Here is a 14855-nt window from a genome sequence, read left to right as displayed (position 1 = left end):
AATAATGAAATGACACATTCTTCAGACCGATGTTTTTGTACAAAGCGTAATCGAGTATTTTACCCTCCCCTAAACAAAACTAGTTTCGTTTATAGGGGTCATCGATCTTTGGTTTGTTCCTTAACTTTGCATTACAATTTCTTTGAAATATTCGAAAACATTAATGTGTGTGTGAAATTTTAAGCCAGCTGGAATTCTTAATGTAGTAATTCTTTATGCAACATTTATATCAACATTAACAAAAAGATATTTACAAATACCGAGCATCATCTTACATGCAAACTTTCATTTTCAATATCGTGCAGGTGTTCAAATTTGAACAAAACCTAATTAAATGTTTTGCAAAAAACAGGTTGTTTAAAAAGAACGAAAACTATTTCATAGAACAAATTATGAAGCCCATTGACAGTTTTTAAACCACTAGTGCTCATTGTGTTGAATGATCTTTCTTGCAAATTTGAAATGAACTGATTTAACACATGCGTTATGTAATCGCTCATTTCTTAGCGATTAGATTTTTGGATTCTGATATCTATTTTTCGACTTGCGTTCAAATTTATTTGCCGGGTAATGTTCTATGGGACACCCTGTACTATATAAATTGCATGGTGATAATTATTGATTTTTAAAGTTTTATAATGTAGCCAGAGAAGATGAGAAGAGACATCTTCTCTGGTGTAGCAGACCAACTATTTGGCAGATTGGGCTACCCTGGATAATATGATTGAAACAAATAAATAAAATAAATAATGTTCAATATTTCACAATTGTGGGTTCAGGAAGCAGGGATAGGCCTTCAAACTAATGTTTACAATTATTTTTTATAAATTGAGGATGGTGCTGTTATGGATGTTTGAATCTGATTGAATGCTTGTTATTTATGTTCAATTATACTGACTAAAAAGTATTGTCGCTGTACATGTAATGTTCAATAGGAAATAAAGTTTATTAAAATTTGAAATTTACTCTTTCCTTTTGTTTTATTGTTTCTTGGTATTATGGATGTTGGTGTAATATCAAGATGGATTAATCCAATATGTTACTGACAACATTATTTAACTGGAAAAGGTTAAGTATTAATTTATAACGATTTAAAAATGAATCCATAGGATTTGATAATTAATTTTTAATCACTCTTAGATTAAGTTTTTAAAATCTTATTAAAGAATAACTTTAAAACCACTTCAATTTAATTTTTCCCTAACAAGTACAGTCCTTTAAAGATTTAAAATTAAATCCTTTGGATTTATTAACTTTCATCATTGGTCTACTGCCCTGGAGGTATATAGGTGTAGGCGCTGCATGTAGGAGAGATGCATGTAAAGAGGTAGTGGGGTTGAAAGGGTGGCTTCCCATGCACCTGAATGATGTATTTTCTAGCCTATTTCTTCGTATTTTTACAATTTTGTTATCCAAAAACAAAATATTGTCCCATGGGTGGGGGACAGGTCATTAAACTTTACATGGGGTCAGATTTCAAACTTCATCAAATTGTGGTTCAAGGGCCTAATTATGCTGGGGGTGCGACAGTTGGGGCCAGTGATGGCACCAGGATTATTTTTGGAGGGGGGGCAAAGTGAATTTCATGGGGGGGCAAAATCGACAAATTTTGTGCAAAATTGACGCAAAAAGGCCTAGAAATCTACGTAATTTTTGGGGTTTGCCTCAAAAGTGGGGGGGGCAAGAAAAATATTGGGGGATTGCCCCTCCCTTGCCCCCCTAGCGCCGTCACTGGTTGGAGCCTCCCTTGTGGAACATCTTGCTCCTATGGGATGCTGGCAGTGGCACTGAATTTCCCCCCCCCCACCCGCTAAGTCACCTTGCCCCCCCCCCCCTCTTGAAAACGTTCTCTTGAAAGCTACGCCACGCTTGTTTCTGTATGAACATTTTGGACGATTAGCCCCCCCCCCCTCCTCCGACCTAGGATGCTGGCCGTTGATATTTAATTTGGGGCCTTTTTATCGCCCACTTGACAATTTTCGTCAAATTTTCTACCCGGGCCCCCTATATAGAACCCCTATCGGTGGTGGGGGTCATAAAATATTTGTTGCCAAAATAAGGGGATCACAATTTTATTGACGCCTTTTGTAAATTTAGGACCCTCCCCCTTCCGAAGAAAGGCCTATAAATAGTTGTCCAAGCTCTTCCAATAGTATAATGTACTAGTTTTAGGTAGTTAATTAACTAAAACGTTATATCAGAGTAAAGTTATCAACACAATGAGTATTAAGGGACCCATCTTCGCTGAATAGGCCTACTTAAAATAAGTGATCTTCAATTTATAAATTGATTTTGGTCGACTAAGCGTACCGTACCGTATGAGCTAAAATTCTCCCTCCCCCATATGATTGTCTCTAGCACTTTTATTAGTTTTTCTGATGTATAATGGTAGTAACAAAGAGTCAAAATTTTCATAAAACAAGAGAAACAGCAATAAAAAACAAACTATCTTTTTACAGTGTTATCAATGCAGTAACAACAGCCAAGTTGAATTGCGTTTACTATAGAGGGCGCTATTTTTCTTGGTAACTTTTGCCCCCCTAAAAAGCTGTTTAAACCGCCTGTTCGTCGGGTTTGAAGGTTCAAATGTTCCTCAGAGACCATTTTATAATTTTCTAAATCAATTTGGAATCGATAACCAATCAAATCAAGAAATTTGTAAAATGAGCCAAAATTGCTTAAAAAACTGGTTCTTTATCGATTTTTATACAAGACACTACAGCTAAAATATGTCTTGATAGATTTTTACACAATCTTCATAGTTTGGTTCTAGATAGATGTGATAATCCGTGGAAGTTACTTTACATGGGTGCAGATGTGAATTGTTACGTAATAAAGCTGTAATATGTCCAAAAACAGTTCGCGCATGCTAAAATGCCCAAAACAGCGTTCAAAATTTAAATTTAAGCACAATGGAAATATAATTTTAAGTACAAAAGGTTGCAGGGTTATCGTCCAATATGCCTAACACCCAAATTCGACGATTGCTGAGGTTTAAACAGCTTTAAAGTGAGATATGGAGCCAAACAAAAAAGCTGTTCTGTGGTGTCATTTTAGCCAATTTAAGTGGTCTTACGGTATATAAAGTTCCTACTCAGATTTTGTGGTAATTTGGTACCTATTTTATAAATTAAGGTTAAGTTAAATTTAGGGTTTAGCGTGCTGAAATGTGAATGGTTACATAGATCATACGCCTGGTCAGCATACCTGGGTATTTTAAAACGTCGAAGTTCAAGGACAAGGTGGGTTGACTTGATTATAACATTTCCATGGCGCGCGTCGCATCTTATAATAGTCACATAGAGTGAACCAAATTAGCATGATCAGGCAGCGGCGTTAATATCTGTCTTCGGTAGTGTGGGTAGGGGTGGGGTCATTATCTATAGGTATATTAGTGTCTTATTAAAAAAAATAGCTCAGTTTGCCAAAAGTTGTGTGTGGGAGAGGGAAAAGGAATGTCCCCCATGATGAGTGATGTCCATGCGTGGGTTGTGGGTACACCGTGCACTTCCGTGGAGAGGGAGGAAATGAGCCCCGGCTCGCTGAAGGTGGCACGGGGATGTGTCATGGTTTTGGGGTGTACCTTTTCAGCGAGTTTGGTTTGTATCACTATATCGATTGGTGGGTTTTCAGTGGAAACCAGGGGGGCCCCACCTTTGTTGGTCATTTGGGGAAATCAGTCGTTTCCCCCACTTCAATGTGCTGCGCACGCCACTGGGGACATTCCAATGATGGAAGTGTCACTTTTTGAGAGCTAGGGGGAGGGAGGCAGTGGCGTGCGCAAAGGGGGGGGGGGGCAGGGGGCATATGCCCCCCCACTTTTGTTGGTCATTCATGGGAAATCAGTCATTCCGCTCGTTTACACTTCTAATCAGACTCCATTCGGGGGAACTGAACAACCTCCCCCACCCCCACTTTCAATGTGCTGCGCACGCCACTTGCACTGGGGAGGAAAGGGAACTTTTATGGGCGAGCGGAATTTGACAATTGATTGGAAAGGCTAAAGAGCACAAAAATGCCAAACAATCTAAAATATCAGGGCGAGTAGTGTCCTATGGGTACTTCAGGGGGAGGCGGGCTCTACCGTCGCCACTGGGCTACCGTAGCTTTCTCCCGGCGACCCCACCCCAACTGCTAAAAAAACTGCAACTGAAATAAAGAGTCTTCCCGACTAAAATTGTGAATCGTTAAATTTACCCCTATTTTTTCAGCACAGGGGTAGACCTATTTTCTTTTTTTGAGTGGGGGTGGGGGTGAGTGCAGCCCCATTTTTTCAGTCTCAATTTCGTAATAATTTTTGCCGAATTTTATTGCATTATGACATCGCGGTGGGTGAGAGACCTGTACCACTTGTGTGTGTGGGGGGGGGAGCTGCACGTTTACTTGTTATCATTTTGTGTAGTCCATGATATCAACAAACATCTGAGGGGCAATGCACCTACCACATTTTGGCCTATACGACTAGGGTGCATCATTTTGACCCACTCCTACTATACTAGCATAATTTGGCGTAGTGTCATCGCGTCATATGGGCACCGATTTGAAAGACCCAAAGCTTGTGCCCCCCCTTAGCCCGATACCTCCCCCGTCATGATCGGTGACCCCACGATGACGCACGTATAATGCCTCTGCCACTTGACCCAGACTGCAGACAGGAAAGGACGCCCCACCCCCCTGCGTACTACGCTACTGTTATTATAGGTCTATACCCTGTTTTGGCGAACTTGCCCAATAACCCATTATTTTCTACGTTCTACCCGACTGTGACCCAATTTTTTTACCCGCATGACCCTTTTTTCAAAAGTTTACCCACTGACCCCTGTTTTTCAAACTTTTCTACACTTTTGTTTTTGGTGGACTAAAAAACATTATTGGCTGATGTGTAAACATTTGTACAAAAATGCACAAAAAAATTAAAAAAATTAAAGGGGTATAGGTGTAAAGGACGACATACATGAAATATTGAGTTCCCAAAGGGGCTGTGCAATAATGAGCTGGGGGAATTTCCAAATGGTGAGCAAAAGAATGCCCCCCCCTCAGCATGCCAAAAATCACTTGCTCCCTCTTGCACCAAAAATCAGGTGCACCCCCCCTTGCAAATGCCAAATTTTTGGGGTCCCAATTTGCAAACCTCCAAATGGTCCAGATAAATACATTTAGGATATTTAAGTGTTTCTGTACTGTTTAGAGCATTTAATGAATGTGTGATAAAACAAAAATCTGCGCGGCTTGCCAAAATGTGCTTGCGCCCCCTTTCAGCTGGCCAAAAAAAGTGTGTGCCCCTCCAATTTTACCCTCCCCAAGGCTCATGATGATTATTGCACAGTCCCAAACTTTGTTTTACAGATTTAATAACAAGAGTTAGCAGATTTAAAACAAGTTCACATAGTTTAACATCATAAAAATGAATTTGATGATGATTGATTTTATTGACATATCCTGGCCCACATGGCAAATTACATGCAATAATTACAATATCAAAATAGACAAGACTAAAACTATTTAAGCAACCATATTTTACCATATCAAATCACGTGACTGTAATTCTGGCAGTGGTGAGTTATCAGAGACTAATAACATGAATAACGCATTGTGCTTTGAAGGTTGGTGGATGCCAGCTGCAGGCTACACAGCTCCAACCAAAAGTTGTAAGAAATAGTTCAAACTTTTCTTCTTATATTATACTTGATACAGCAAATAGAGGAACAAAAGTCATGAAAGTATAACAATCAAATTATTGAATTTAATGATAAAAAAAGGATTGTTGCACATACTACATGTATGAGAAGTGCAGAACTTTGGGTAGCAAAAGAAAAATGATATTTTAAACAAAATTAACCCCTTTCTTGGACTGTATGAACAGGATGAAACTGAAAATTTGTTTCATACACATACAACATGACACTTCTCTCTAGTAGATTTGTTTCAGCAAGCCCCTGACCATTAGCATCAATCCATCTTGAAAATGTGTGTGTGTTTACGTTTGGGGGGGGTTCAATCTACCGATAGGTGAGGAGACACATTCCCTCTGGGATTGACGCCCATGCCTTCAACAAATATTGATCCCTCCAACCAGAAAGGATGTGAAGCAAACACAAAATACTTTCAACATCATTCGCAAAAGATTAGAAAAGTTTGCCAGAAAACTTTAAAATGTCAGGTTATATAAAGGGCACAAAACATTTTCATAACATTCAACCTGTTCAACAACATTTTTCAGTTGCTCCAAAATATTGTAGTGCTGAGGTAGACTTCTCAGTAGTCCACTTGCCCATTTTGCATACACTGGCTAATACATTTAAGCATAAAACACTGATTTGTATTAATTTGTGAGCAATTGATAGATTTTCACATCTGATATTTTCAGTCACCGTACTCCCTCTGTTAGTTTCCCAAGTGGACTACTCACTTTGACTTGCGGTTAAGATTCTTAACACGGGACTCTACATGAATGGAGAGTTAGTGGCCATGATGTAATACATCTTTAAATGGATCTGGCTTGTGATTGGACATTTATATAACCCGACATTTAAATGTTATTAAAACATTTTGTAAAAAAACATTTTAAGAACATTTCTGTGTTTGCTGGGTGCAAATATTTTAACATTATGTTATTTAAGTGTTGACAAACTATTTGCCCAAAAATGTATGCAAAAATAGTTTACAATGAAATTTCGAAAACATTTTAAAAATATTGTTGTAGTGTGTTTTCATACAAAAGCGTTTTAAAACGATTTCATGACCTTAATATAACCCGACATTTTAATGTTATTAAAACGTTTTATCTAAACCCAAACCCAAAATATAACTTATTTAAGCGTTTTAAAAACGTTTTTGTGTTTGCTGGGATGCAAGATATGTTGCATTCAATATAACTTTTATTGTCACTGATCATCTACTCGAGTAATTATATAAACACTTTATGACCAAACATCAGTATAATTTTGAGTTCAACGGAATGCGTTCGTCATGATTAATATAACATATTTTTTATCAAAATTCGACAATGTCTAGTGCTGAGGAAATATTTGACATTTCAAAAATGTTGTTGTAGTGTTTTCATACAAAATGTTTTAAATATGAAACGTTTTTATAACATTTACATGTAATGTTAAGAAGTTTTTACCAAAACCCATCAGATCTGTGAAAGAAGATACATTGTAGAATCTAATCTATTTGTGCAGTGTCTGCAGAGTTTGCAAGTTTCACAAGTTTCAGTTAAAGTGAAGGGATGCACTATGTTGATGCCTGTTAATCCTATCTTTAGTGAGTGTCTAACGTCCAAATGACTCGATCGATAACAGGAAAATACATAGTGACATCATACACATTCATTCGATTCATAGAATTGGGATGGTAGATGTATATTGCCATCAGTCATTATTTTCACAAGTCTCCATCACTGTTTTTATTATCTGTACAAGTTCTTGTTCAAGATGCGAAGAAAATTGCAGGTGAGCTTGTTGGCAGTGAGATTTGGACTGCATACATGTAGGAAGTCCACAAGTCCTTTGTATCCCAAAGTAATGTATTATGTGCGCACTGTGGGAAAAACAACACAACATTACATAGAAATGTTAGTTTCAAAATTTTCAAAAGTGCATTTCTTTTGGGATTGAAATGCAGGTTTTCACATAATTTCTAAACAATTTTGAGATTGTTATGCAAGACATGTTTTAAATCTGGTGTTTTTGCAAGAAAGTTGTACCTGCACTTTCATTTTACACAAGAAGCATTTTTGTGTTTTACCATGAAAATTACAATGGATGAAATTTCAGACATTTGATTCAGTATTTATTCTGACCATTAAGTTCTGAGTGCAGAATAAAGATAATATGATACAATATAAAATAATTATGCTCATTAACACCTGTTTCTGAATCCATTAATGACTACACTTCACCAAATACCGTATTCGTCGAATAAACACCCCCGGGGGCGTTACATTTTCCCAAGGGGGGGCATTTATTAGAGGTCATTTTTAGCACGAAAATTCCCGTTAAAATCATTAGGTAAGCTTAAAAGTCACGCTAAAATGACGAACTATGACCTTTTGACACTGACTTTTGGTTCACTTCCTGGTTCCGATGCAGATTTTCGCCATTTATTGCTGCTACTCGCGACCATGTGAGCAACTTGGTAAGCTTACTACACAAGATAGCATGGAAATATCACCATTTTTTAAACATCTTGGTTGAAAAAAGTGGTGGGGGCGATTTGAGGCGACTATTTGACGAAATACGGTATGAGTTCCTTGCACTAACCCGACAATAAAAGTGTGCGAAAAGATTTTAAAAATTCAAATAACTAAAATGGAAAACACATACATACACCTCTATGTGATCCCCCATATGGAGATACTGTTTAAGACTATGCAAAGGGGAACAGTCGAACATTAATTCACTGGGGCATTGCACAAATTATTCACAACTTTGATCATTTAGCCTATCAAACAGGGACACATTTTTGATCACCAAAGAGGACACACTCTAATTTTTTAAATTTACATGGGGATGGTCTTCAGTTCCCCAGAGGAGTTGGAATTTAAGGTCGGATGAATACTTTCAATGTAAAGATAAAGATAATTAAGTTTGAGTAGTCAAGTTAGCTCAAACGATAAGGCATTCAACTATGGTGCGAGAGGTTGTGGGTTCGAACCCTGGTGGTGATTAGTATGCTCTTGTGGAAAAAGTGAGTTAGTTTTGAATTCCCTGGACAAGGAACTTACTGCTAATTGTCTCATTGTAACTGGTCCAAAAGTCAGGAGCTGATCCTGGTTGTGAAGGTCATTTGTGGTATGTCAAGGCTATGCGCTCTTGAAGTTGCAAATTCCCGAGTTATTTAATGGTTTATTGAATGATGTGGGGCAGTAGTGGTCACCGACAACCTGTAAAGTGTGCTGAGTGTTGTGGATCAACGTCTAGGCATTGTGCCATGCGTGTTTGCAAAATTAATGATAATTTTAAGTACTTTTTCACCACTTACCTAAAGCTGTGTTGTGCCATGCAAAACCTCTTACATAATGCCAAACCAAAAGCTGTGTTGTGCCATGCGAAGTCTCTTACACAATGCCAAACCAAACAGAAGTCATGAACAAATCCCTGGAAGAAAAACAAACTGCATATGTAAACAGGACAATCCTTTAGTTGAAAGAATACTTTCTTCATACCTTATTTTAGTAAACTAGGTTGCTTTTCTTCCCCATAAAATCTAACTAAACTTGACTTGACCCAGAATACTTTTAAAATGTATTCTTCTTCCCTGTCTTCTTCCTGGTACGACTTTTTCTTGCGACTTACCCAACCCGGCCCAAACCGAGTCCATAGTTGCAGTATGCATTTGTTAGAGACTGCCATTACATGATCAGTGCACAGGTCACTGGTAAAAACCCTATCCATCGCCAGTTATCAGTACTCTTACTCGAGAACTCCAGTTTGGAATTTACATTAAAAAAAAATTTGCAACACAAAATCATCTTAAATATTCTGTTGATCTTTAAATCTGGATTAGTTATTTTGATGTGTCAACTGTATCTTTCAGAGCAAAGGTTGCCTATTTCGGACAGTGTCATTTTTGATCATTCCCAGAGTAGCTAATTCTCAGACAAGCTTGATGAGATATACATGTACTAATTTTAATAGTACTTTTAAATACTGAAATATTATCTACCAACTCCAACAAATTTGACAAAAAAATAGTTTAAGTTTCGGACAGAGGCCCCCAGAATATGGTTGAATGAAATTTCGACCATTTTTTTTTGGGGGGGCCTATAACTTTGTTAAGAAGCAAGATACAAATTTGAAATCTACACCCAAAAAAATCCTAATGTTCTAGGGGTGTCGTTTGGGAGAAATGCCCGCTTGCAGTTGGACATTCACGCGACGACACTTTTCATGCCAGCCCCCATAAATTTCAAATTGACGCTGTACGAAAACAAAACAGAGTTAGAGGCTCAAATTTTCAGGTTTTTCATTTCTCAGTGATATCTATTAATACCGAAACCACGAACAAAACACATGAGGTATGGTGTATACCCCTTGTTGAATTGGCATGGAATGAAGAAACATTAATGTAACATGAACTGATCCAATTGAAAGCAGCACCCTCAAAGTATCTAAAAATGACTTCAAATATTTAAGTATTTACACAATTGTATCTAGATACCTGTCATATGAATACTTTGTAATAAAGTATTTTTAAATTAGATCAATTTTATAGCCTTTGTTATTTTCTGTCTATAGACATGAGGGGGATCAAAACAATTTGGGCCCTAAGAAAGGGGATCAATTAATTTTTAGAACATAAAATGGGGATCAAGAAATTGTTTGTGTCCAAGGCGGCAAATGCGCCAACTTTTCCAACCACCCCCTCCAAAGTATTTATGAACACTCCCTAAGACGTAAAGAGTACTATATGTGACCGTCCAGGTCGAAACGCTCGTAAAGTTGGCCCCTGGTCAAATTTGTTTTCTTCCGTGTTTAGAAAATATATATCATAAGCTTTACAATGATATATCATTTGACTTCAAACGATATCCAGAAGCGGAGTTATAACTTGTTTAACTTTGCTCCTTCAGTAAAAGGGTATATCATTTTGGCACTACATTATTTCTCTTTTTCCACATTGCTGGTATTAAATATCAAATGGTCATAATTGGTGGTCACTTCAAATCATCCCCAACTCAACGAGGTTGAGGAATGTCATACCATTGTTAATTGTTGGTTAACCCACCACTTGAACAGGATTCAGCCAAAGCAAACAAAGACTTCAGCTTTTTACTAATTCTATACATAGGCCTAAGTATAAGCCTATTATCCTCTTCAACAATAGGATTACAGATTGGTGTTTGACAGGACTAAAATGAGAATTATGTCGGACAAATATTAGGGACATATGAATACAACCTCTATGTACATTTTGCACTGTAACTCAAAATACAATTTGCTGACTTTACGAGCGGTTTAAGATGGACGGTCACATATTTTAGCTGGCAAGTACTAATGCTATGCCTTTTCTTGATTCTTATGTCAAGGCGAACATTTTTCCACCATTTTCACCCAAATCGGAACAAGTTAAAATTTTTACCTCGAGCTGTACAACCAACAATGTGTTGTTTTGACCCAAAACTGAGGCTTTTGTATAATAACATGGTCACGATAGGTTGTAGAGAACACAAAATATACATTTTTGAAATCCTTGTGTTCAGACAAATAATTTGCTGTATATCATTGAACAAGATTTGAGAATTTTTTTACCCCAGCAATGACCTTCGTGAACCTCTAGAGGTCACATCCAAAATGCCTCCACATCTTAAAATAAACTTTGGACCATGTGCAATGTACATCATGTTTGGAAACTATCATGCCTCTATCAGAAAGTGTGCAATTTTGCTAAATTTTGAGAGCATGTGGTGCCAATGCTATTCAAATTGCGTGGTACATTGGGTGACATGTATTTTCTACATCATTTGCATACGCTGATCCACCCAAAAATTAGAGAATAAACGCTAGGAATTTTTATTTTGACTATCCTCTACCTATGATAGATGACAGGCAGGTCCAATATTTTTATCGTAGTGGATACCGGCGCAGTCAAAATAAAAATTCCTATCGTTTATTCTCATTCTAATCTTAGTCAGTTAAATATTGTTCTAATAACTGTAAACTATTTTTTAAAGCAAAAATTAAGTTACTGTCATAAAAACTCCCCTTTTGCTAAAATGAACGAAACTTATTTACAACTTCACATCTTCTTTTGCGCGTACTGCTAGCGCGTGCGAGTATCCCGCACTGCGTCTCGCATACAACGCGATATATACGCGCACCTCTGTGAGCGTGTTACAGCGTTATGAACACGCATGATGGCGTGGGGTCGTCTACGGCTTGATAGACGGCACCCGAAATCATGCGATTGTCCAATCAGATTATGTGTCTACGAACTAGACCACTCCCACTGACTATTAAAGAATAAAAAATCATTCTACAGATCCCTGCATGTATGTATGGATGGGTGAAAGTTGTCAATATTATTTATGCTACATAACTATTACAAACTTTCCCGGAGTTACATGCACTGAACGTTCTACAACTTGCGAATAAGTCCTCAAATGTTCGAAACTTACTACTCACTAGTAACATCACAACTCATGAACTGTGTAGGCCGGGGTGTAGGCCTACGTGAAGTGTTGAATTCGGAACCCTTTCCTTTATTAAAATTTATTATACCTGCAACTCCACTGGCATGATAGCCCGCATGATAGACACTTTAAATACACCAGGCTCAGCACTAAGCCTGACTCTTCATGCCATTCTCACAACCAATCGATGTATGTATTATATACCCAAAACTCTTACCTGGGATGTCACGGGAGAAGAAAATGAAGGAAAATAAGAACCAAATTTGCTCCACACAGCTTACCGCTGCTCGATCGACCTTGTGTTTGTTTTGGTTTGAAGAACCAGCACTTCCGGGTATGTTTTACTGATATATGAAAAATGTATCCGCCGAGTGAAAAATATAGTCCATATATTTTAAGCAGTAAACCTGTAAAATTACCAATTTTAAGTAATTATTTGCCAACCCCGACCCAGAGAGAAGAAAGGAGGAAGAAGAGAAAGAGAGAAAGAAAGAAGGAAAAAAAAGAAGAGGAAAAAGAAAGAATTTTTTTTTTCTTTTCATACTTTATTCGAGTTGATACTTGCGTTGCGTCGACACATTCGTCGGAACAAACGTACTCTGGTGCATAATTATCATGCACAATCCATGATGGGGCCTGATAGAATATTCATAATTGCAAATGAGCTCATTTTGTTAGCTTGATTGTTAGATTGACCTCAGAACATGTTTTTGTATTTACTTAATTACAAAAGCACATAAAATGCAAATATATATAATGGTTAAATATTGAAAGGTTTCAAATTCTTTTACGCAAACGAGGCACCTAACTGTAGGTCTACTGTAGGGCCTTTAGAGAGTGGTGATCCAAAGCCATATATCATATACACCCTTACTATATCCAGAGAACTGCTAAACCTAGTAACCGCTCCCCCGGGGGAGTGGCCACTGGGTTTTATCAATTTCTATGGTATAAGCAGTTCTCTGGTATAGTGTGTTTAAAAGGCCATGTAGTAGGGCTACCTAACAGCAGCTAACAAAATTCTTACTATGCTCAAATCAATGGTAATGGTCCGAATAAAATTATGACCAGCAAAGCAAGTGTGGACATTCTTTTTGTGTAGTGCTTAATAGTTGACACTTAACATTAGCGCTTTGTAAGCGAGTCGACAAAAAAGAAAAACCTTGTCCGTCAGTTACAATTAGAACAATAACAACATGGACAAAATAATAGATTCTATAAATCTGCTGATCATTTTATTGTGAATTAATCGTCATATAGTTTCTCTTTAATAACTATATGCAAACTTAAATCTTGAATAGGTGAGAGAAATATACAGATATATACTGAAATTACAGCACCATAAACAATATGAATTAACTGGGCAGCAATAAACGACGTTTCTAGCCACTATTTTCAATTAAACCGTACCATGATTGATTGCATTTTTCTCGTATATAAATATTGCAAAATGTGCAACGCAAGAATTTTTTACTTAATTTTAGGGCTTTCACCTTGGTCTGGGTCGGACATTTTATAAATGAATTTAGAAGAGCAGCAGCGACACCACTTGCATTACATTCCAGATGTTAAATCTACATCATATGCAAAATTTAAGGAAAATTTAACGAGTCAGTTTTATTTTAGGGCCATTTTTATATAACTGGTCTTTACATGTAGCCCTATGGAGAGAGTGCCCGTTGAGGGCGCTATAACCCTCATTTTAGGAACTAAAATGTGATTTTAAAAAAACTGACCCGTTCTAATTTTCTAAAATTGTAGTATGAACATGTAAACATAATCAAGTAGTTGCCCTACCTGCTCTTCTCCGAAAAAATTAAAAGTCCTATACCTCAATGATAATGAAACCTAGGTGCTTTGCGCAGTAATTAATAAGGTACGCCGAAGAAGCAATTTTGGCTATTAATTTGCATTTTCCCAAAAATCTAAGGACATAATACATACACAAAATGGTTCAGAAAATACTTTTTCAAAACATTGTTTCGTAGACAAGCAAGATAACTAACATCAGACACCTTTTTTGAAATTCGATCATTCTGTTTTTACTTCAATTAATTGTCATTATTGCTAATCTCTGGCGAAATTGCTTAGAACAGACTTTGTACTATATATATATATATATATATATATATATATATATATATATATATAACACTGTAGAAGATCAGTCAAAGCGTCTGTGTCACTTGTTTAAAAATCCCATGATACTTCGCTGTTTTCGAGACATTGCACGGTACCACTCCGATCAAAATCTAAAGGCATTCCGTGCTGAAGTTCATGTAATTTTAAAATAGCATACATTGTACTGAAACAAGCGTTGCCACGTAGAGCATACTTCTGGCTGGATTGATGTTGGTTCATTAGATTTCAGCTAAATCACATGACGGTTTTAAAATACAGCCTGTAAATCGGTCAAGACCATTATATGTGAGTGACTAGTATTTCACCTTTTTCTTACCGACTTGGCAGTCCAAATTGAAACCTATTAAGCAAATTAAGATAGAATTCCTAAACCCAAGACATTTGAAGTGACAAACCTTTTAGTCTTGAAAGTCTTAAAATGATTTAAGCAGAAATGGTTACAACAATAAATTTACAACACAACATCCGCGGTTTCATAAATTTGGTTTGTTTTACATTGCTTTATTGCACATTACATACATAACAATATACATATTAAATATAATTTATTTCAATTTCAAGACTATATAAGACTTAA

The 14855-nt window shown here is 37.0% G+C and overlaps 1 long non-coding RNA gene across 1 annotated transcript in view; it reads right to left on the bottom strand.

The window, feature by feature from the left end:
- Positions 1 to 12462, bottom strand: part of LOC140138219 (uncharacterized) — a 476970-nt gene extending 464508 nt beyond the window's left edge. The window contains exons 1-3 of the long non-coding RNA XR_011856973.1: positions 12354 to 12462; positions 8986 to 9101; positions 7303 to 7542 (exon numbers count right to left, since the gene is read on the bottom strand). This is a non-coding gene — a long non-coding RNA (uncharacterized lncRNA). The remainder of the gene's footprint in view (positions 1 to 7302; positions 7543 to 8985; positions 9102 to 12353) is intronic.
- Positions 12463 to 14855: the final 2393 nt, after the last annotated feature.

Source organism: Amphiura filiformis, chromosome 17, assembly GCF_039555335.1.
Source record: "Amphiura filiformis chromosome 17, Afil_fr2py, whole genome shotgun sequence".
NCBI lineage: Eukaryota > Metazoa > Echinodermata > Ophiuroidea > Amphilepidida > Amphiuridae > Amphiura > Amphiura filiformis.
Note: the sequence above shows the minus strand (reverse complement) of the source record. Positions and strands in the feature narration are given on the sequence as shown.